This window comes from Spermophilus citellus (assembly GCF_964194105.1).
Source record: "Spermophilus citellus genome assembly, chromosome: X".
Classification (NCBI taxonomy): Eukaryota; Metazoa; Chordata; class Mammalia; order Rodentia; family Sciuridae; genus Spermophilus; species Spermophilus citellus.
The window spans coordinates 44,135,178-44,160,005 of NC_138190.1; positions in this window are offsets into that span (position 1 = coordinate 44,135,178).

The following is a 24,828-nucleotide window of genomic DNA, read 5'->3' on the forward strand; positions in this document are numbered from 1 at the left end:
CGAACCTGGGCCGCACGCATGCCAGGCGAGCGCGCTACCGCTTGAGCTACATCCCCAGCCCTATGAGTTTTCTTTTCACTCTGTTTATTTTGTCCTTTGTTGCACGAAAGTGTTTACATTTGATGTAGTGCCATTTGTCTATCCTTGATTTTGTTACCTGTACTTTTAGTGTCATAACCAAAAATTCATTGCCTAACTCAATGCCGTGAAACTTTTCTACTATATTTTCTTCTAGGAGTTTTATATTTGGGGCGCTACCCTTAAGTACATTGGAATTGATTTTCGTTCATGGTATATTATAAGGGTTCAATTTCACTTATTTGCATATGGATATCCAGTTTTCCCAACACCATTTATTGAAGAAACTATCTTTTTTCCAGTGAACAATCTTAGCATATTTGTTAAAGTTCATTTAGCCATGTATGTGAAGATTTGTCTCAGACTCTCTATTCTATTTCATTAGTTTCCATGTCTATCTTTATGCCACTACCACACCATTTTTTAAAAGTTATTGTATTTTTTGAACCTTTATTTATTAATTTTTATGTGGTGCTGAGGATCAAACCCAATGCCTCACATATGCTAGTCAAGAGCTTTACCTCTGATCTATAACCATCACCCCTACCACACTGTTTTGATTACTATAGCTTTGTAATAAATTTTGAAATCAGACAAGGTGAGTTTCCATCTTTGTTTTTCTTTTCCAAATTGTTTTGGCTATTCAGGGTCCCTTGAAATTCTACATGTAATTTATATATTTTTTTCTATTTCTGGAAAAATGCTGTTGGGATTATATTGGATCTATAAATCACTTTGAGTAATATTAACATCCTATCAATAATTAGTATTGACTTTATTCCATGAACACAAAAATCTTTCCATTTGTTTATGTCTTTTTTTAGCCATTTCTTTTTAGTTTTCTTTCATCTCCTTGGTTACGTCTGTTCCTAAGTATTTTACTTCTTTTTGATCATATTGTAAATGGAATTGTTTTCTTAATTTCTTTTTTGAATTGTCTATTGCTAGTGTATAAAAATGCAGCTGATTTTTGTCAGTTGATTACATATCCTGCAGCTTTGCTGAATTTATAGCAATCTGGCTAGAGCGGGCATTCTTGTCTTATCCCTGATCTTAAAGGGAAATAGTTGGCTCATAAAATTAGCTTGGAAGTGTTCCTATTCTTATGTTATCTGTAAGAGATTATGTAAAAGCAATATTAATTGTTTAAATATTTGCTTATATTCACATGTGAAACCATATGGGCCTGTACTTTCTTTTTAGGGAGTCTTTAAGTTATAAATCATTTTCTTTAATCACTATAATACATATTTTTCTTGTTTTATCTCTCTTTTTTTGGTATCTCATTCTTCCAAGATTTTGTCCAGGTCTAAATTATAGATTTTATGAGCACTTGGGTTATTTGTTGGATTTTCTGTAATCCTCTATACACTTGTAGTGTAAAAAGTGTAAAAAGGTGATGTTTCTTAGTTCATTTTTTTTGGCTCATCCCATCCCTCCTCCCCACACAACTCTTATTTCATTTTTGATATCTATTATTTATCTTTTTATTTTGTTAACTTTACTAACGCTTCATCATTTATTGATAATTTCAAAACACTAGCTTTTGATGCACTGATTTTCTAGATCATTTCCTTTGTGCGTGTGTGTGTGTGTGTGTGTGTGTGTATGTGTGTGTGTGTTGCTGAGGATTGAGCCCAGGGCCTTGTGCATGTGAGGCAAGCACTCTACCAACTGAGCCCCCATTTCCTATTTTTAATATTATTGTTTTCTATTCTTATCTCTATTATTTTCTTCCTTCTCCTTGCTTTATGTTTATTTTCTTCTTTTTCTAGTTGTTTGAGATAAAAAAAATTAGGTCACTGATTTGAATTGTTCCTTTTTAAAAAAGTTTTAATTATTTTTAGAGGAGTACTGGAGATTGAACTCAGGGGCACTCGACCACTGAGCCACATCTCCAGCCCTATTTTGTATTTTATTTAGAGACAAGGTGTCACTGAGTTGCTTAGCACCTCACCATTGCTGAGGTTGGCTTTGAATTTGCAATCCTGCTGCCTCAGCCTCCTGAGCCACTGGGATTACAGGCATGCACCACTATGCCTGGCTAAAACTTTTATTTTATTATTTACTTTTATGTGATGCTGAGTTTTGAACCCAGTGCCTCACACCTGGTAAGCAAGTGCTCTAACATTGAGCTACAAACCTACCCCAATCTTTCATGTTTTTAATGTAAGCATTTAGAGTTAGAAACTTCCTGTTCTTCACTATTTTATTGTATTGCACATACATTGATTCTTTTGATTTCATTTTCATTCAGTTCTATGCATATGTGTGTGTGTGTGTGTGTGTGTGTGTGTGTTTTGTAGATGGACACAATACCTTTGTTTTATTTATTTATTTTTATATGGTACTGAGGTTTGAACACAGGGCCTCACACATGCGAAATGAGCACTCTACCACTGAGCCACAACCCCAGCCCTCTATGTATATTTTTAAATTTCCTTTGAGACTTCTTTGATCTACTGATTATGCAGAAGTATGTTGTTCAATTTCTAAGAACATATAGATTTTGTTACTGATTATTAGTTCTATTTTTATGGTTAGAGAACATACTCTGTATAATGTTTTAGTGTTATTGAGATTTATCTTTAAGGCATGATTTATTCTGTTGAATTTTCCATGTGTTCTTGTAAAAAACGTGTTTTCTGCTGTGTTTAGTGTAGTGTTCCCTCCCCCCACAGTTTATATATCAGTTATCTCATATTGGTTTATTATATTGTTCACTTATTTTACATCCTTGTAGATATTTTGCCTTGTAGTTGTATCTATTTTTAATTGCTTTTATGTTTTGAATACATGACAGTGGAATGCATCACAATTCTTATGACACATATAGAACACAATTTTTCATATCTCTGTTTGTAGTTGTATCTATTGCTGAGAGTGTACTTTTGAAGTCCCCTGGTACAATTTTGGATTTTTCTATTTCTCCTTTCTGCTCTATCAGTTTTTTTGAGGCTTCATTTGTTTGATGCATATGTGTTTAGGACCATAATTTCTTCCTGGTAATGGATGCTTTATCATTACTTAGTGTTCCACCACATTTCTAGTATTTTCCTTTGCTTTTTTTCTATTTTATCTGATAGTAACATCAACATGCCTGCTTTCTTTTTATTTATTTCTGCATTATATGTCACATTTCATACTTTCACCCAAAATATTCTTTGAATTTCCAGTGAATTTCCTTTTTTCCTTGTAAGCCATTTTATTTTATTTTTTACTTTTAAATAAATTGTATTGTATTTAATGTATACACCACGATATTATGGGATATATATAGATAGTAAAATGGCTACTATAATAAAACAAATTAACATACTCATAATCTCAAATAGGTTCCCATTTTTCTGGGTCTTTGTAACAAGAATAGTTAAAATCTGTTCATTTAGCAAAGATTTCAAATGCAACATCTCTCATTGTATATTAAGTCTGTAGACATGTTCATTCCCTATATCTGGCACTTTGCATCCTGTGGCCTACACACATCTCCCCATTTTCCCCATCCCTGCTCCTGCCTCTTTAATTTTTTAACCCCCCCCCCCTCTCTCTCTCTCTCTCTCTCTCTCTCTCTATATATATATATATATATATATATATATATATATATATATATATTTGATTTTGATAAAATTCCATATATCAGTAAGATAATGCATTATTTTTCTTCCTGTGCCTGGCTTATTTCACCTAGCAGAGGACCTTCCAGTTTTATCCACAGTGTATCAATGGCAGGATCTCTTTATTCAAGACTGAATAATACTCATACTTTATCCATTCATCTGTTGACAGTCACTAAGGTTGTTTTCACTTTTTTGCTATTATTAATAATGTTGCAAGGAACATAGGAGTACAAATATATTTCCAGGGTGGTAATTTCATTTCCTTTGGGTATACAACCAGAAGATGTTTTCCTGGGTCATAAAGTCATTCTATTTTTAATTTCTTTAGGAACCTGCATACTCTTTTCCATAAAGGCTGCACCAATCTAAATTCCTGCCAATAGTGTGCAAAGTTTACTTTTTCCACACTTTTTCCAACATTTGCTATCACTTGTCTTTTTGATAATAACCATCCTTACAGGTATGAAGTGATAGCTCATTGTGGGTTTGATGTGCATATCCCTGATAATTAGGGATGTTGAGCATTTTTTCATATGCCCGTTAGCCATTTCTGTGTCTTCCTTGGAGAAATGTCTATTTAGGTGCTTTGCCCAGTCTTTAATCAGTTTACTTGTTTTTATGCTATTGCTTATATGGGCTCTTTATACATTTTGGATATGAATCCCTTTTCAGATATCTGGTTTACACATATTTTCAACAAATCCATATGTTACCTCTTCATTTTGTTTATTATACCAAAGATGAGCCAGTGCTGATTATGAAATCTGGACTTCAAATTATTGTCCTTTTTTTGTCACTGGAGATTTGGGGCTCTGTCATAACTGCCCAGTATGACTCAACTAATAGTAAAATGTAGAGTTAGAGAAATAAAGAGACCCTGCTTCATTTTTGTGCCTGCCTGGGCTTCTTCTCAGCTATACCCTGAGGGATCTTCATTGAGAGGCACTGGGAGCTGACCCAGTGAACAATAAACCAGTTCTGTGGGTCTGTGTCTCCTCAGGGAAAAGACATGGGGATGAACAGAATGACTACTGTATAGGGTAGGAGTGGGGCATTCTTGTGTCCTCTGGATAAATACTAGCCCTACATTGCTACATTTTCCCTCATAATGACACATATTCTGATGTCTCTCACTCTGTTGCAGATAGTGTACACACCCATCCAAATGTCATAACTCACCCTGAAATGCCATATGTATCCATTCAAATAGACCTACATTCAGTTGTTGAGCTGCCCCCATAGAGACAGCACTGAATATCTGCAGGCATGATTAGCGCACTCTATTTATGAATAGGTAAGTTTCTGTAATTCTTAAAATTTCAACCATCTAAAGAGTCATCTTTTCCCTATTCTTCTTTCTGCTTTGTCTCCATTTGTTCCTTGAAATGTCTTTCTATTTGGCCTTTCTGGCATCTGCTCTCATTTTTTAGTTCATATAAGAATGTTACTGGTGGGGCTGGGGTTGTGACTCAGTGGTAGAGCGCTCGCCTAGCATGTGCCAGTCCCTGAGTTCGATCCTCAGCACAACATAAAAACAAATAAATAAATAAATAAATAAAGGTATTGTGTCCAACTACAACTAAAAAATAAATATATTTAAAGAATGTCACCAATGCCCTTCTGCCTTCCTAGGGCTTATGATGATGCAAAAACAAGTCTACCAGCAACCTGAATAAGAAGACTGATTGTAGTGGTGGTGGGAGAAATTGATTGATAGGAAGTCTCCTGAATTCCAGTAGTTTTTCAATTCTTTGTCCTCTCTATGTTTCTTGAAGCATCCTTATGCTGTTAAACCAGTTTCTGGTTCTTAATCTATTATTTCAGTAAGCAAGTTGTTCTCATTTAGACAGCATTTTATCTCTTAGTAGTTTGACCTTGACATTTACACTGTCCAGACAGCAAACACCTAGCAGGCAAAACTGTTGGTTTCTGCTATTTCTCAATTGTCTTAGTTACAGTCAGAATTGGACACTTTAGTTCATCATTTATAACTATTCCCACATCTCTATTTATTGACTTTCTTCACATACAATGTCATTTTATGTACCTCACATTTTACAATTTTGTTTAAATAGAAAACATACTCTTAGTCCTTTTGAGAAATAACTCTCAGCTCTCAGTAAGTTATGTATTTGAGATTCTGTCCTGTAATTTTGCTACTATTGTTGCTTGCACAAAAGATTACATTCTTAAAGGCTCACATTCACTGTTAATATAAGCATAGTCAAATAGGATGAATAAATTATCTATCAGTGGCTAGTTTTCAAGAGGACATATTTGGGGTGATTTGTCTACCTCTGGAAAATAAAGCCTCTGTTCCCTTTAGTAAAGTTGCATTCTTCTGCCATCGCGAAATAAATCCACTACTCAGATCAAACCTATATCATATGGAACCATCACTCCAAATAAGCCTTAAAGTAAGTATTCTCTAATATGTGGTCAGAAAAGGAGAGTAGAAGAACCTCATGATAAAGATAAGATTGGTGCAATAAAGTGGTTTCAGGACAGGAGGCACTTTCCATTTTAGCTAATTTAAACACTCAAAGTCTTGCCTAAAATACTCCTTACCAGCCTTGTTAATAATCCTGGCTCACAGTGAATTATAACACAAGATATTACCTGAGAAACATATAAAAGCCATTTTGTACCTTTGCATTAAGATTACCCTGTCTGATTGTTAATAGCTGTTAATACTTATTTGTGGCGAGGGACTAATTTTATCATGACTCCTGAACTTATGTTCCCTATTTAGTCATTTCATTTTAATTTTTTAAATTGCAGTTGTACACAATACCTTTATTTTATTTACTTATTTTTATGGAGTGCTGAGGATTAAACCCAGTGCCTCATAGGTGCTAGGTAAGCACTCTACCACTGAGCCACAACCCCAGCCCTAGTAAATTCATTTTTATCTAATGAATTAAAAATATCAGCAAGAATATCTTCCTAAGAGAGAGGATTAAATAACATCCCAGGGTCCTAGAAAAGGGCATGGATACTTCATCATGAAATATTTGAAATATTCCCAACAGAAACATTTAAGCAATGACAAATGCAGTAGTTGATACTATGCACTAAGTGAGAAAAGAGGCGCCTACCACTTTTGTCCACTCCATAAAGTTGCGTCAGTATCAGTTTTGTAAAAGCATGCTCCTACTAAAACTCTTTCAACATCTCCTGTAGGATAAACATAAAACTATGCCATGTGAGTTTTAAAGACTTGCTATGTTTTGATCAAACTACCTTAACAGCTCTATGTCTCTTCTTGTTCTTCTAAGAGCCATCACTCCCCCTTAAAACACCCACATCAACACAGAACTCTCTGTCCTTTTCTAAGTCACAAATGTATTCTCCCCTAAAGTCTTGGACTGTGCCTATTCTTGGTGACTTTGCTCTATGTTGCAGCCAGTTTGGTGATTGCTTGTACTAAATTGTCAGTGCGTTTTGATTGTTCACCCTGGAACCTGGGTGGGGGGATGGTGCAGGAACCACAGTGCTGTCCTTGGGTCAGGCAGAAAAGATCACCCTCTAAGTAGCGCTGCTCCAGGCAGGGCTGGCAGCAGAACAATGGAACTTTCACTTATTTTTCCTGTGTGGGCCCTCTCTTTGGAAACATTATGTCTCTGGCTTCTAAATATTTCCAAATTGGGGAAATTGGACTCATCTCAACACCCCAAACATGGAAAACTTTATTAGGAACTTCCCATTGAAAGCCTCCCAGTCTGATTCTTTCTGTCTTAATATGAATTTCTCCTGGTCCCTGTTTTTGATGTTGTGTTTGTAATCTTCTATATTTCTTTAAGGCTTTTCAGTTCTATGTGGAAGGTGTTGGGGCAGAAAATTTAAGACAAGGTGCTAGGCAGATAACATTACTTCCCTGCAGAACAGTTTGTATGATAGATGAGGGGAGAGTCCATTACCCCATTCCTTTCCCTCCCCTGCTCAGCTGCCCTGCTGGATAGTCTGAACTACTTTTTAATCTCCTAATTGGATGATAGGAGAGATGCCAAGGCCGCCTCAGAGATATGAGGTGCCCTTGTTTTGGGTGGCTTATTGTTCTGCCTCTGAAAACCACTAACACTGATTTTTAGTCCCAGCACTAGGACAGAAAAACAGGAAAGAGGAAGAAGGAAGTTTAGATTTAACAATGAACTAGAACAAGGTTTTTACATTACTCCCCAGAAAATGCTGTGCCTTAATTTTCTTCAATATATGTAAATTGAGAAATAGAAAAATAGGAAAAATAACTGATCGCACCAAAATTCTATATCATATGTTTGGTATATATATATATATATATATATATATATATATATATATATATATATGCACTTGAGAAATAAGTGTGAATTACAAGCTTTTGATGATGAATGAAGGCTGAGGAATCTAGTCATCAGCAGATCAGTACTATACATAATGCTAATAAAGTACCTCAGACTGAAGCAAAATGAAATCCAAAGAAATTTTGATCTGCAATGAGGAATAAAGAGCACCAGAAATGCTAAGTATAGTATATTATCTTTTATTTTTATTGAATTATAAAAGAGAACAGATTATTTAAAGCAAAAAGAAACATTATTTAGGTGTCTGTAACAAATACTATGAAAAAATATACAACTGCAACCACACAATTGAGAGAAATGAATGGATTTTGAGTATTGTAATTGTATTATTTTTATGTGGAATGACGTATGTTAACTCTACTACATTATGATAAATTAATGATGCATGTGGTAACCCTTAAGCAACCACTAAAAATAACACAAAAATTATAGCTATAATACATTAAAGTGTAATACTAAAAATGTTTAACCCAAATAAGTTAGTAATATGAAACAGGGAAATAATAAATGTGAAAAAAGTGAATACAAATAACAAATGATATACTTAATCTCAATCACATACATAATTGTATTCAATAGAAATAGACAAACATTTGAGGCAGACATGATTAGACAGCTTAAGAAAGCAATACCAAACTATTTGCTGACGAAAAGAGAAGCACTTAAATATAAAAACCCAAATAGCTTGAAATAGAATAATCGGAAAGCAAAATGTAAATCTAAGAATAATGTTGGGGCTATATAAATATCAACCTAACTGGCTTCAAGAAAAATAATATTGCAAGAGATGAAATGAGTAGCCATGAATAAAGTCTTCCTTGCTATGTTAAAAAAACAGATAAATTGAGAAATTTCATAAAGTTAGCAGGTTAATAAATAATGACATTAAATATGTATGCACCTAAAATCAGTTCTCTGAAATTCAGGAATTTCAAATGCAGACAGTACTAAAGAGAGAAAGAGATACATTCACAATCACAATTGATGATGACCACCTCTCAGTAATTAATAGAAGAATGAAACAAAAAATCAGTAAGGAGTTAGAATATTTGGATAATGCTATCATCCAAATTAATATATCTGACATTTCATATAGCACTACATTTAACAACTGCAGAATTCATACTATTTTTAAGGGTACATGACATTCTCACAAAGGTTGATTTTATTATGGTCTGTGAATCGTGTCCAAAAATATAAAAAATTTGAAATCTTACACAATATATTCTCTGCCCCCCAATTAAAAATCTTTAAATATGAAATATCTAGAAATACCTACAACCTCAATAGTTAAAAATGAAATAATATGCTCCTAAACAAAATATTAATCAAAGATGAAATCACAAGGGAAATGGAATATATTTTAACTGAATCTTATGTAATCACAACATATCAAAATATATGGGATACGGTGAGGTCAGTGCATGAAGAAAAACTTAGTCTTAAATGCTTATATTGAAAAAGCATAAAGTCTTATCAGTTATTTAAATGTCCACCTTCAAAAGCTAGCAAAACCAGAACAAATTAAGTCCAAGTAGAAGGAATGAAATAATGACAAGAACAAAAACAATTAGACTAGAAAACAGATCAAGAATATAAAAAATTAATAATCAAAAGTTTGTTCTTTAAAAAAATTAATAAAATTTATAATTTTCTAGCAAGATTGTCCAAGAAATAGAGAAAATCTCAAAATATCTAAAACAGGTATAAGAAAGTATATGTCCCTACAGATTTTATAGATATTAAAATAAAAGTTAAACTGGGGCTGAGGCTGCAGCTCAGTGGCAGAGCGCTTACCTAGTTGTAGATGGACAGAATGCCTTTATTTTATTTATTTTTTTAATGTGGTGCCTCACTCATGCTGATTGATTGTATATCCTCCTCTGAGAGGTGTCTGTTCAGGTCCTTTGCCCATTTGTTGATTGGGTTATTTGTTATCTTATTGTCTAATTTTTTGAGTTCTTTGTATACTCTGGATATTAGGGCTCTATCTGAAGTGTGAGGAGTAAAGATTTGTTCCCAGGATGTAGGCTCCCTGTTTACCTCTCTTATTGTTTCTCTTGCTGAGAAAAAACTTTTAAGTTTAATTAAGTCCCATTTGTTGATTCTTGTTGTTAACTCTTGTGCTATGGGTGTCCTATTAAGGAATTTGGAGCCCGACCCCACAATCTTCAGCACCACATTAAAAAAATAAATAAAATAAAGGCTTTCTGTCCATCTACAACTACAAATTTTCTTTAAAAAAAGTTAAATCTATGTATGTTTTCTGGTCACAATGAAATTAAATTAGAAAGCAATATTATTATAATAATCAGTATTTCCTCTAAGAGTGGGAGATGCATTTCTTTCCTCACTTTTGTGTCTTATTGGCCTTTGTACTAGTTGATCTGATTACTTATTACTTCAGTAGCAGAAAAGAGCATTGGGGAAAAGCATTGTGTGAATTGCCTGACAGAAAGGGGTTAAGGACTGTCATAGAATTGGTAAACTGAGAGATGACATTGAGGACTATTATCTTTCTAGTACTGCAATGATATTTGGGTGCATAGCTAAAACATACACATAATAGTGGGAAAAGTTACCAACTGGAGGTTCCTGACCAAATCTTGCAAGGGACTTTCAACACTTAGGAAAGCTACAGTATGGCAAACCCCTCATCAATAAGATGTGGTTACAGCCTATTGTCATTAAGCTCTTGACTATGAGTTAAGAAATGAGTTAATTCAATAATAGAGTAGGACTGAAAAACGAAGTCAATTGAGTAAAATTTGCTTGTCCTTTTCTCTCCCTTTTTCTATATCCAGGAGAAAGCAAGTGGCTAAAAGGGACAACAAAGGGGAGAGAATGTGCAATCTCTGACTTCTTCACCTCCTCCTACAAGTTATGAGATTGAAGTCACAGTCTGTTCTAGAATGACCTGAGCTAGGCAAGGAGATCTGAGATTCACAGTGTGTTCAAAAATAAAATTGTAAAATTAGTGAGACTGACTCATAAATATCAATATGAGATCATTCTAGTAACAATTTTACCAGCAAGTTATGGAATTTGGCCAAACCACACAAATGTGAAAGGAATATTTTCAACTTCACTAGATGGAGAGCGCCTACTGGAAAAAAATAGAATCATTTCATGTTTGTATTCCAATGAGTTGAGAATCCTTAATATAACCACTTGTAGTGGAGATGTGACTATCTCAGCTATTATTATACTTCCTGTTACTGTTCTGCTTGTTCCTCAATTTGCCCATTTATTTTTTTTTGTGTTCTTAGTTGCCCATTTCACCTTCTCAATTTTTATTGTACTTCATAATCTCTTCTCTTCCTGATTTTTTTCACTCTTCCTCTCTTGAGCTTTTATTCCATTTTCCCCTCATTCCCTTTCCTCTTGTCTTCTGCCTTATCCATACCCTTTCTTGGGGTATATTGAACCTCTTCTTAGAATTCACCACATAATTTAGCAACAAGATTATGTCACCTTTGAGAGTAAATGAGGATACCAAATTGATAATTTGGCTAATCAGTAAACACAAACTAGTACTGTCTAAGGCAAACTGGGATTTGTGGTCATACTTGCTGTAACAAAGCCATATTTTAGGGCTGGGAATGTGGCTCAGGCGGTAGCGCGCTCGCCTGGCATGCGTGCGGCCCGGGTTCGATCCTCAGCACCACATACCAACAAAGATGTTGTGTCCGCCGAAGGCTAAAAAATAAATATTAATAAATTCTCTCTCTCTCTCTCCCTCTATCACTCTCTCTTTAAAAAAAAAAGCCATATTTTACACAGACAGGTCAGATAGGCAGGGAAGATCAGTAAGAGAAAATGACTAAGCTCATTTCTGTAGGATGCGTAGGAGTTAGCTAGGTGAGGAACAGGGAGAGGTGAGTTACTGACCAAGCAAATGGGAATACAGACATTCTGAAGTGAGAATGAAGGATGTTTTAATTAACTGGAGAAGGGGAAGAGCTGGCATGGACTGAGGCTACAGATGCAGATAGTGAGAAGCCAGATTAGGGAAGGAATAGAATAAAAGTGTTTCCAGAAAATCTGCATGTAGTGAAGGGGAGATAGAATGAGGTTCTCTGTGAGGAATGAGACCGAAGTGCTAGATGACCTGCAACAAAGTTATACTTTCATAGTAAGCACAGGAATTTTATTCAGAATTGCAAGTCACAGGTCAATAAAAATATCACCATTTCTGGAGGTGCTTATATTCACAAAATTGCATCACCAGAGAAATGTATGGGTTCTTACTGAAGAACACTGATATTCTTACTGAATGAAATGACAGTGAGGGACGGAGAAGAGGAAAACAGAAAGAAGTTAGAGCCCTGCTCAAGCCACAGCTTTGCCAGAGTGAAGACTCTAATTGTAATGGGAAGGGAATGAGACACTCAAGCAGCAAAGTGACAGGATTTGATTTGCATCTTAAGAGGATTACTTTAGTTACCCTGTGGAGAACTGATAGTAGTAGAAAAAAAAGATTTGAAGCACAGAGTCCATTTAAGAGACTCAATAAGCCAAGATAGAGACAATAGTGGCCTAAACCAGGATGGCAGAAAGGGAAAGATAATGGTATAAAATTGAGGTAGACAATTTAGGATTTGATGGTGGTTCAAATAGGGAAAGGGAATTAAGGAAAAGGAGTGGTGATGAGCAACATGAGACTCTGAGTGCATTTGGGTGGTATTTGCTGAGTTGGAGAAGTCATGTGAAGCAAAATATGATGTTTGTGAGAAAGATATACTATAAAATGTCAGTTTCAGACATGTTGATTTTCAGAGTACCGAGATATCCAATTGCAGAATGGAGGTAGGCAATTGGATTTGGTCTAAAAGTTACAGGTTAAATCAGGACTGGAGATATAGAATTGAGAGCAGGAAACGTATAAAATGGTGTTTCAGATCTCCTTTCCTGAGTCTGATCACGTCTCACTGCAGACACTTTACAGAGGAAGTGCTGAGGAAAAACAGGCAGCTGACAGGGGAGGTTGCTATGCAACAGATGAGGAAAGTCATCCAGCCAGGCAGAATTGATGTTGGCCCTTGGGGACCAAATGCTGCAGTCCTTCCTAGCATTAGCTTCCTTTCCTATGCAGGCTCCTGGCAGGAGCTGATGCCAGAACAAATGGGAAGTGTACAAAGATCTGCCTTGGATTCTGGCAAAGTATCAGTTCGGTTTGAGTCATCTCACATGTGTCTACGTTTTCTGGCTTTTTGAGCCTCTCCAGCCATCCTGGAAGCAGAGTAGCCTGTGTGTCCTTGAGCAGGACCCCATTTTCTGTGCTTCCCACTCTGCATACTGAGAAAGCAGGCTCAGAAGTCAAGTGACCCAAAGGGGTTCAGCTGCCAGGCACAGAGAAGCCAGGCACTCCACCTCTGGAATTCTGAAGCCCAGCCCAGCTTCTTTCTGCAAGATCACAGCTGTCTCAGGCCTCAGGCCTGGAAGGAAGCAGGAGGCCATTGACTCTGAAGCAGGGCTTGCCATGGCACAGACACACAAGTGCCTGACTTGTGTGTTCCGGGAAAACGTTGGGGGGCAGGGTGATGCTGTCACTCCTAGGAAAGAGTCTTGAGAGTGGGAGCAGAGAGAGGGCCCAGTATAGGATCCAGTCCTACCACATAGAGCAGGCATGGTTCTGGGTCTTGAATGCAGAGCCTGAGCTTAGGCCTCCTGGAATGCAGCCCTTGCTTGTTTGGGGGCAGATGTAGGGGTGGGGGTGGTCTGGGGGCAGATGTAGGGGTGGGGGTGGTCCGTTTCTCAAATGGAGGAGGGAAGCTTGCCTTGGTCCCCAGGCCAGCATAAGCAGAACAGAGGCTTTGCATTCAGGAAGACCCATACCCAGTTTTTGCATTTCTATTTACTGGCTCTGTGACCTTGTGTAGCCTGTGCACCCTGTGCCTCAGCTTCCCTGGTCTGTAAAATGGGGAGGCTCCCATCCACCTTCCAGGGCTGCACTGATCCTGCTTTGAGGTACAGCTGTGCCCTTCCCTCTTGCCTCTTTGAACTTGCAATCCTCCTGCCTCTTCCCTCTTTGAACTTGCAATCCTCCTGCCTCAGCCTCTTGGGTTGCTGGGATTACAGGCATGTGCCACATTGCCTGGCCAAAATAAAATAAAATAAAATAATGTTTTCATGATATTAGGAGAGGGTGAGGGAAAAAATCAGCATTTAAGGAATGAAATGAGACACCTTAGAGTCAAGCCAAGAGAGCAACTGTGGATGTAGAAAGGAAAAAGACAGTCACTCAACCAACACACAGCAAAATGCGTCTATGGCTAGGTCCATACATAAAGCACTTCATAGGGTAAGGTGCGCATATGGAGAGCCAGTTGGTGGTCACAGAAGTGTCACCCTCAAATCTTTGTTCTTCCTTTTCTTGACCCCAGGGATGAGGAGATGCACAGGAGGTGTTTGGTGTAGCACTTCGTCCAGACAGAAGCTCTCATGGAGGTCTCTTTAAGATATACAGCTGACTTTTAAACTAATCACCTTGTGGCAAGTCCTGTGATTACCATGTTTCAGGTTGTGGACATTGTGCAACTGTCCAGCTTCAGGAGGCTGATCCATGTCAATTGGACTCACATAATACTAACATATAAAACAGAAGCTAATTATTTTACATATGCTCATTTTGAGTGACTGGTGCTGATTTGTGTGCACCTTGTTTTCTTTTTTATGTTTAATATTTTAAAAAAATTTAGATGTCGGCAGACCTTTATCTTACTCATTTATTTATATGTAGTGCTGAGAATCAAACCCAGTGCCCCACACATGCTAGGTAAGCACTGTACCACTGAACCACATCTCCAGCCCCATATTTAATATTGTTTAGCTGATAATTTTATTTCTTAATTTATCATATATATGACCCAGATTTTCAGAAATTCATGCATGCACATAGCAAAAAGTACTTCTTTGATAATCTTCCACACTTAAAAAAATGTTACCTTGAATACTTACCTAAGAAGCAACAGGCATTAACTAAATTAATGCATAGATATTTTTATGTTAAGGTCACTATTTGATTTCTTTCCCAGATTGAAATCAAGTGAAAGTTGTTACCATCTCTTTACTATTTGTTGGCCAATCTTCAGATGCACCTTTTTTTCTAATAAAGGAAAATAGCTACAGGCAGCTTGAAGGCCTCAGTATCAGGGTGAGGGGTGTGGATTGCTCATCACTGTGACTGGAATTCTTGTGTTCTGATTCTCCATATACACAGTCTCACAGGGAATTTCTGGTTACGAATGCCAGTGTTACTCTCAGCAGCTAGACCACTGAGATCTCATAGGCAGACTGCCTCAAAGGGACACATTGTTTAGCTGGTTGGATGCCCCCTTACAGATTCCATGCTGGCCATTTCCTTTTGTTTGGGAGGATATAGCAGGGATTGAACTCAGGGCACTCAACCACTGAGCCATATCCCCAGCCCTATTTTTTTTCTTTGTATTTTATTTAAAGACAGGGTCTTATTGAGTTGCTTAGCGCCTCACTTTTTCTGAGTCTGGCTTTGAAATCACGATCCTCCTGCCTCAGCATCCCAAGCTGCTGAGATTTCAGGTGTGTACCACCATGCTTGGCCAACCATTCCCTTTTTCCTGCACAGTCCTTTTTTAAACGGGATATAAAGTCACCTATTTGGTATTCATTTCAGTAGAGCCCGTCTTTCTCCACATGACAGTCTGGCCAGTTGGTGGACTGTCTTTTTCCTTTCCACATCCACAGTTGCTCTCTTGGCTTGACTCTAAGGTGTCTCATTTCATTCCTTAAATGTTGATTTTTTTCCCTCACCCTCTCCTAATATCATGAAAAGATTATTTTATTTTGGCCAGGCAATGTGGCACATGCCTGTAATCTCAGCGACCCAAGAGGCTGAGGCAGGAGGATTGCAAGTTCAAAGCCAGCCTCGGCAACTTAGTGAGACCCTATCTCAAAATAATAATAAAAAGTGCTGAGGATGTGTCTCAGTTGTTAAGTGTGCCTTGGTTCAATCCCTAGTAGCAAAAAATTTTTTTTTTGTTTTGTTTTGTGTCACAGCAGAAAAGTATTAAAGTATTCCAATTATGGATCCTCATTTTACAATTACATTATAAAAGAATCCCACATTTTGGATGTACAGATGTTTTCCAATTTTCACTATTGCATATGAAAAATCAATGTTTCTGTTCCTAAATATGAAAGTAAATCTCTGATTTTTCTTGCAGCTAATTCCTTAAAGTAGAATTATTGATATGCAATTATATGAACATTACTAAAACTCTGCATATATATTTCACTTCAGAATGGCTGTACTGATTTATAGTATTGCAGTTTTGTGTGAATGATAGATTTATATCATCATCAACACTAACAACTATACTCTTTAAAATATGCCAATTCTATATTTGAAAAATTGATTTAATATTATTATACTTTAAAAATACCTTTACTCTCTTCTAATTATAGAAACAATTTATGCTTAGCCTAGAAAATTGGAAAATACATAAGGAAATGAAAAACAAAATAAAAGTCTATAATCTCACACCAATTTAACCACAGTTTAATATTTCATTTGCATTTATTTATTTATTTCTCCTTGACTCCTTTCTTTTTATATCCAACATCCAACCAATCTGCCAAGAAAATATTTTGGTTCTATCTTCAAAATATATTTCCAGGGCTGGGGTTGTGGCTCAGTGGTAGAGCACTTGCCTAGTACATGTAAGGCACTAGGTTTGATCCTTAGCACCACATAAAAATAAATAAATAAAATAAAGATATTTTGTCCATCTACAACTAAAAAAATATTTAAAAAATATATTTCCAATTTGACCACTTCTTACCAATTCTACAGTTATCACTCTTATTCTAGCTACTATTGTTGTTTATGTGGACCATGAATAAAATCCTCTCGCCCTGGACTGCCCGCTTTTTTCTTGGCCAAGACAGTCTTCTCCTCACAGTGTTCATAGAAGATCCTGCTAAAATCTCATGTCACTCTTCTGCTCACAACCCTTCCATATCTCTTATCAAACTCAGAGAAAAATACAGTCTTCAGAGTGGTCTATAAAGTCCAACAGGACTTTGGCATCACCTCTCTGACCTCATTGCCTCACCCTCTTGTTCACTCCACTACAGCCGCACTGGCTACCTTCCAGATCCTTAAATATACCAGGCTTGCTTCCACTTTAGGTGTTTGCTCAGCTGTTTCCATTGCCAGGAATACTTTTCTATAATATAGCTGCATGACTAATTCCCTCACAGTGAAGTATTTGCTCAAATAAGCACCCCATACTATTCTGATCCTCTTTGCTCTGCTCTATTTATCTTTCGCTTGTAACTCTTATTTTGTAATACACTATATATTTTAGTTCCTTTCCATGTTGGTTGTTTACAGAATGTTTCCCCTAGTAGAAAATGAGATGCAAAAAAGCAGAGATAATTGGGATTTTTTTTTTTTTTTGTACCGGGGCTTGAACCCAGGGGAGTTTAACCACTATGCTATAACCCCAGCCATCTTTTTAATATATTATTTAAAGACAGGGTCTCACTGAGTTGCTTAGGGCCTTGCTAAGTTCTTGAGACTGGCTTTGAACTTGCAATCCTCATGCCCCAGCCTTCTAAGCAACAGGGATTACAGGCATATGATACTTCACCCAGTTGTTTTTGTGTTTTGTTTTAGGTTTCCAAAGAACATTGAACAAGGACTGGGCACTCAGAAGACACTCCATAAATATTTGTTCTATCATCTATCTATCTATAATCTATCACTCATTCTACATCTATATCATCTATCTGTATTAATAAATGCTTAAGAAAAGTAAAAAGTTCCTAGTGAGCCTGCCTGAGCATAATATAAGGGGAACTCTTATTTTGTTGTTCTTTAAAGGAACAGAGTGGTGAGGGTAAAAAGGATTACACTACAGGGCTGGGGCTGGGGCTCAGTGGTAGAGCGCTTGCCTAGCATGTGTGAGGCACTGGGTTCAATCCTCAGCACCACATAAAAATAAAATAAAGGTATTGTGTCTACCTACAACTAAAAAATAAATGTCTTTAAAAATGGTGTTACACTAGAAGTCATGGAGATGGTAGAAAGCTGTCTATGTGTTTAATGCAACTCCTTCCATTAAACTCCAAGGTCTTTAGTATATTTCACACATTCTCAAGAACTCTTGGGAATGAGTATCTATTTTAGAGACTGAGGTTGGCATATGGGAAAAGGAGGAGTTGTGAGTTCAAGAGACATGAACCAAAAGAGAAGTTGATTCAAAGTGACATCAACAAGATTGCAGATTAGGCACTTGTTCCTTCATAGAGCAGTAAATTTAACAATATATTAACTTGAATAATTATGTGGGAACCGTAGGGACAAATCGAAAAGATCCAGCACCCAGGCCAATGAAAAACTGAGGAGGGATTCCAGAAAAGGTCTTCAGAAAATTCCAGGATTTTTCACACCTATCTCTGCCCCTCCCCATACCTGGCACAGTGTGATATATCCAGGAGGAAACATGTCACAACAGAGCTCCTCTCTTAGGATGGAACAAAAGAGTGGACCATATGTCCAACATTCCTGTTTGTCTGGGGGATGACCAAGGGATAGATTTCTGTCTTGCATTACTTAGAGTACTGACAACTGGTGGTAAAATTAGGAACCTCTGAAAACAGAGGCGAGAACTGGAGCATGTTAGAGCTTCAGTTCTGTAGGCAGACACCAAGGGGAGCAAGCAATAATGAGCTGAAATGAGGGACTGACATGTGGCTTAGGGAATCTGAAACACTTAAAAGCACTCGCAACAAGCCCAGAGAAGAATCCTCCCAATGGTTTCAGAAGTCCTAGAACCTCTTTTTTTAAAAAAATCTTTATCATTTATTATTTTTATTTAGACAACATATAATCATTTATACAAAATGCCTACTATCCTAGAATCCCCTTTTATAATTTTATTTGATTTAAAAAAGAATACAGCAAAATAACTCAGGTCACTAATACTGTATAAAAATGAAATCGATTAAACAGTTTCAAAGACCAGCAACTTACAGTATTAAAGACCATCCATTGTGAAAGAACATCTCTGTCTACCCAGAGTCATAATTCGCTAAATCTATCTGCAAACTGACAAAACTAATTGGTTTCTATAATTATAACAACCAAAATTCTACCTGGGCTTATTGTTGAAGGACTTGGTCTGCATGAAGGCAATATGTAACAACTGGAGGAGGGAGAAGTAGTTGTTTATTCAAACATCCAACTCAAAAAAAATTGTAAGGAATACAAAGAAATATTGGAATATGTTTTAATAAAAGGAACAAAATAAAGTCACAAAAACTAACCATAAAGAAATGGGGACAAAAAAATTAAAATAACTGTCTTAAAAATAAAGCTAAAAGAAAATGCAACTACAAAAGCTAAACAAAATCAGGAAAGTTATGCATGAACAAAATGAAAATATCAACAAAATAGTAGGAACTATAAAAAAGAGCCATATGGAAATTATGTAGGTGAAAAATACAAAAACAGCTTAAAAATTCACTGAGGATTTAACAAAAGACTAAATCCAGCAGACGAAAAAAAAAACTCAGGAATTGAATATGGGTCATTTTAACCTATTGAGAAAGAGGAGCAAAAAAAATTGAATGATGAAAAATGAACAGAGCCCAGGAGATTTTGGAATACTATTAAGCAGACCGATATATACATTATGGGAGCTAATGAAGGAGCTGGGGGAGGGGGGGAACGTGGAAAAGAGCTTATTTGAAGAAATAGTGGTCCTAAACTTCTTAAGTCTGAGAAAATAAGTGGACATGAAAATTCAGGAAGCTCAACAAATTTGAGAACAATTTCCCCCCTCAGTTTTTGTGTTCAAAATGCAGAGAAGAGATCATGAGTTACTAGGTTCTCTTGAAGTTCTAGAAATTTATCAAAAAATGTAGAAAATACATATCAATATCATCTAAATGTCTGAAGTTCAAACTTAATATTAAGATGATGAAATATGGTTTACTATTTCCAATTTAATAATGAGAATATCTGAGGATGTGGAAGATTCTCTTGAGCCCAGAAATTCAAGGTCAGCCTGGAAAACCTAGTCATAAAATTTATGGATGATTTTTAAAGAATTCTTGACTTATTTATTATTGCTTTACATACCCAGAAAAAGTAATTACAGACACTTTTGATAAATGGATTGAAATTTTGACTAGTTCAAGTAGAACTTTTTAAACATCATATACATACATGTATATACATATATATATATATATAGTTGAGATTTCTCCACTTTATTTATATATTTGGTGCTGCACAATATTAGTTGTATTTAATGTACATTTAGTACTGTGTGTATATGTGTAGGAAGTTAATACTGTGTGATATCATTTTACATGTAGGTTCATATATCCATTACCACAGTGAGGATACAGAAGAGTTCCATCAACATGTGTCTCCAATACATTGTCTTTTTATAACCATGCCCATTTTCTATCTCTCCACCTTAACCCCTAGCAATTGCATATATATATATATATATATATATATATATATATATATATATATTGAGAGAGAGAGAGAGAGAGAGAGAGAGAGAGAGAGAGAGAGAGAGAGAGAGAGAGAGAGAGACAGCCATGGCAAGGAGAGGTGAATGTAAGTGCAACAGTCTCAGAGTTCCTCAAAGAAAAATGGAGCAATTATTATGGCCTCAGCATGTGCTATTAACAGTGGTCTTAGTGCACACTCTGGTTGTCCAAGATATTTTGGAGAAAAGGAGGTTGAAAGCAGGGAAAAGCACTGGAGAGTAAGGAAGGTACCGCATGCAGCTAAAAGGCAAGGCCTCTATCTGGGGAAGCAGAAAACAATTTCCTGGAGCCCTTGTCATCCCCACACCATGCACCCAGGATGAGACAATCACCAAGCTCCAGTTCCTACACCAGAACAAGAAAGAGGATATTCCATTACTGGAGATCAAACATTCCATTTCTGGCATGGATTTCTATGACTCCTGTACTTTCAACGCATATTTTTTAAATACAATACTGCATAGAACAATCATAAGTCCTGGTAGATTGAAGACTGTGATTTTGACTGAGTGACCTATTCACCAATGCATTAATCAAATATTTCTGGACCTCATATTATATAGGTGCAAGGTGACTTCACACACATCTCATGGAGCTCATGGCCCAGTGTTCCAGGATGTTTGCTGCTTGGTTGTGGCACAGATTTGAATCATGTACCACCAGGACTGTGTCCAAGCACTGGGCTGGTTAAACACTATAGTTGTAGATAATTATAGATTCTGACGCTGTTTTAAGTAATAATCCAGAGAGATTCTGTATACTATTTACCCATATTTTTAATTAATAATCAATTTGCAAATCTGTGGTACAATATCACAACCAGGGTATCGACGTTGATGCAATCCACAGACCTTGTTCAGATTTCTCCACTTTATTTGTATATGTGGTACTGTACAATATTAGTTGTATTTAATGTACATATAGTACTGTGTGTGTATGTGTATGAATTTAGTACTGTGTGATATCATTTTACATGTAGGTTCATTTTATCTATTACCACAGTGAGGATATAGAAGAGTTCCATCAACATGTGTCTCCAATACATTGTCTTTTTATAACCATGCCCATTTTCTACCTCCCCACCTTAACCCCTAGCAATTGCTTATCTTTTGTACATTTCTACAGTTTTGTCATTTCAGGAAATTTATATACTTGCAATAACAGATTATGAAATCTTTGGAATGGGTTTTTAAAAATATTTATTTATAGATTTTAATTAATTATATATTAAAGTAGAATGCATTTTGATTCATTGTACACAATTTCAGCACAACTTTTCATTTCTTTTCACCATCTTTCCTGCCCTATGTCCCCTCTATTACCCTCCCTCTCCTTTGACCAATCAAAGTTCCTCCATTTTTCCCATGCCCCCCCCCCCATTATGGATCAGCATCCACTTATCAGAGAGAACATTTGGTCTTTAGGCTTTTGGGATTGGCTTACTTCACTCAGCATTATCTTCTCCAACTCTATCCATTTACCTGCAAATGCCAAAATTTTATTCTCTTTTAATGCTGAGTAATGTTGCATTGTGTATATATACCACAGTTTCTTTATCCATTCATCTATTGAAGGGCATCTAAGTTGGTTCCACAATTTAGCTATTGTGAATTGAGCTGCTATAAACATTGATGTGGCTGTATCACTATAATATGCTGATTTTAAGTCCTTTGGGTATAAACCAAGGAATGGGATAACTGGGTCAAATGGTGGTTCCATTCCAAGTTTTCTAAGAAATTTCCATACTGCTTTCCAGATTGGTTATACCATTTTTCATTCCCACCAGCAATGTTTGAGTGTGCCTTTTTCCCCACATCCTTGGCAACACTTATTGTTGCTTGTAATCTTGATGACTGTCATTCTGACTGGCATGAGATGAAATCTTAAGAGTAGTTTTGATTTGCATTTCTCTAGTTATTAGAGATATTGAACATTTTTTCATATATACTTTTCTTAGAAGTGTCTGTTCAGCTCCTTAGCCCATTTATTGATTGGGTTGTTGGTTTTTTTTAAAATTTTTGGTGTTAAGTTTTTTGAGTTCTTTTATATCCTGGAGATTAGTGCTCTATCTGACATGTGTGTGGCAAAAATTTGCTCCCCAAATATAGGCTCTCTCTTCACCTCATTGATCGTTTCTTTTACTGAGAAGAAGCTTTTTAGTTTGAATCCATCCCATTTATTAATTCTTGATATTATTTCTTGTGCTTTAGGAATCTTGTTAAGGAAGTTGGGGCCTAATCCAACATGATGAAGACTTGGGCCTACTTTTTCCTCTATTAGGTGCAGGATCTGTGGTCTAATTTTTGTAATGGGCTTTTTCACTCACCAAAATGGTCTAGAGATTTATTTAAGTTATGTGTGTCAATAGTTCATTTCATTATATTGCCGAACAGAATTATATTATAAGGATATACCACCATTTGTTTAACAATTTACCCAGCTTTAATTCCATGATTTGGCACTATAATTACTGCCTTGTAAATTTCTTTGCTTATCTCCTCCTTTATTAAATCACTTAATAAGACTGAAACCCTTCTTGAATTCAAATATTCTCAAGCTCCCTACTTGTACCTGAGCATATGAATACTGCTTTTAATGAAATTGTGCAGTAATGCTGATGGTTCTTATTTAAAATTTATGACCATAGAGCTCCAATGGGAACTCAACACTTCTTCACAGTCCCACTTCAACTTCTAAGTAATTTCACATTGCCATTCCTGGAGAGGACAATTTAAAACCTTATCCTCTTTCCACAAATTTCTAAACCCCCCTCCTCTCACGTTTAGAGGAAATAACTTCACAAAAACTTGAGAAAATAGATACAACTAAACCATTTATATAAAAATTATATAAACATTAAAAGAGTGCAAAGGTGATAAAAAGAAATATCTCATTTTCTTAATGCCAAATCTACCACCTCACCTGCATGAGTGCTTATGGATTTCACCTTTTTGGTTTTTTTAAAAAAAATTATTAATTATTGATGGACCTTTATTCATTTATTTGTTTATATGTGGTGCTGAGAATCGAACCCAGTGGCTCATACATGCTAGGCAAGCGTGCTACCACTGAGCCACAAAACCCCAGCCCACCTTTCTGGACACAACTTATTTATTTATTTATTTATTTTTCTGTGGTGCTCAGGATCAAATCCAGTGCCTCACATGTGCTAGGCAAGTGCTCCACCATTGAGCTACAATCCAACCCCACGTTTCTGTTTTGAAGAAGAGTCACTCCTGTTGCCTGTGGCCAACCCCTATCCCTGTGCTTTGTATTTCATCACATATTCCAGGTAGTATTACATTGTATTCATATTTTGTTTGTCGAGATGATACTTGAATAATTTCCAGTTTGGATCCATGATGAGTAAAGCTTCTGTGAACACTTACATACAGGTGTTTGTATAGACTTACATTTTCATTTATGTTGGGTAAATACCTGAGAACTACATTATAGTGGCACCCCCTCCTCCACAGAAAATCTTAATTAAGCTTCTCCATAAATCTTCAACATAATTGATCTTAGGACTATCAGCACAAGAATCTCTACAAAAGTGTTAAATGTAGTTAGATTTCTTATTTCCTGTTGCTCTGTCTTACTTGGCCTGGAAGAGATCAGCACTCCAGATGCTGGACACCCCGTTACTAGTTTTTCACAAATATTTATGGACTATCCAATATAAATGACAATATATATATATATATATATATATATATATATATATATATATATATATAATAGTTTGTAGAAGTGTGCTTGCAAATGCAGAGTATAATAAGAAAAACAGATTCTTTTAACTAGGCCTCTGGCTTTTGGCTGGAGCTTCACAGAGATATTTACATTTCTAAGAGAAGAAGTTACCAATTGGGCTCCATGGTAACAGCTGTCAGGAGGAGGAAAGAAAGGGGAGAAGAAGCTCTCCTCTTCTCAACCCTTCTTTGATGGGTTAACTTGCCTAGAACTGTGAAAGAAAAAGCTGCTTTTATGTGAACTTATGCAGACTGTGAACTTCTGAGCCCCTCCCCTTACACACTGGGTATAAAGTTCTGAAACTACTTGAACTTGGGGTTCAGGGGGATTGATTGATTACAGCAAAAGCTTTGTCCTCTGAATCTGGCTATAGCCAAATATACCTGCTTCCTGTTCCTATTTGGTGTCTTGCCTTGTCTGTCCCCTGCAACAGTATAGTTTTATGATAAATGCTTCACAATTTAAGGTACTACCATACTGTT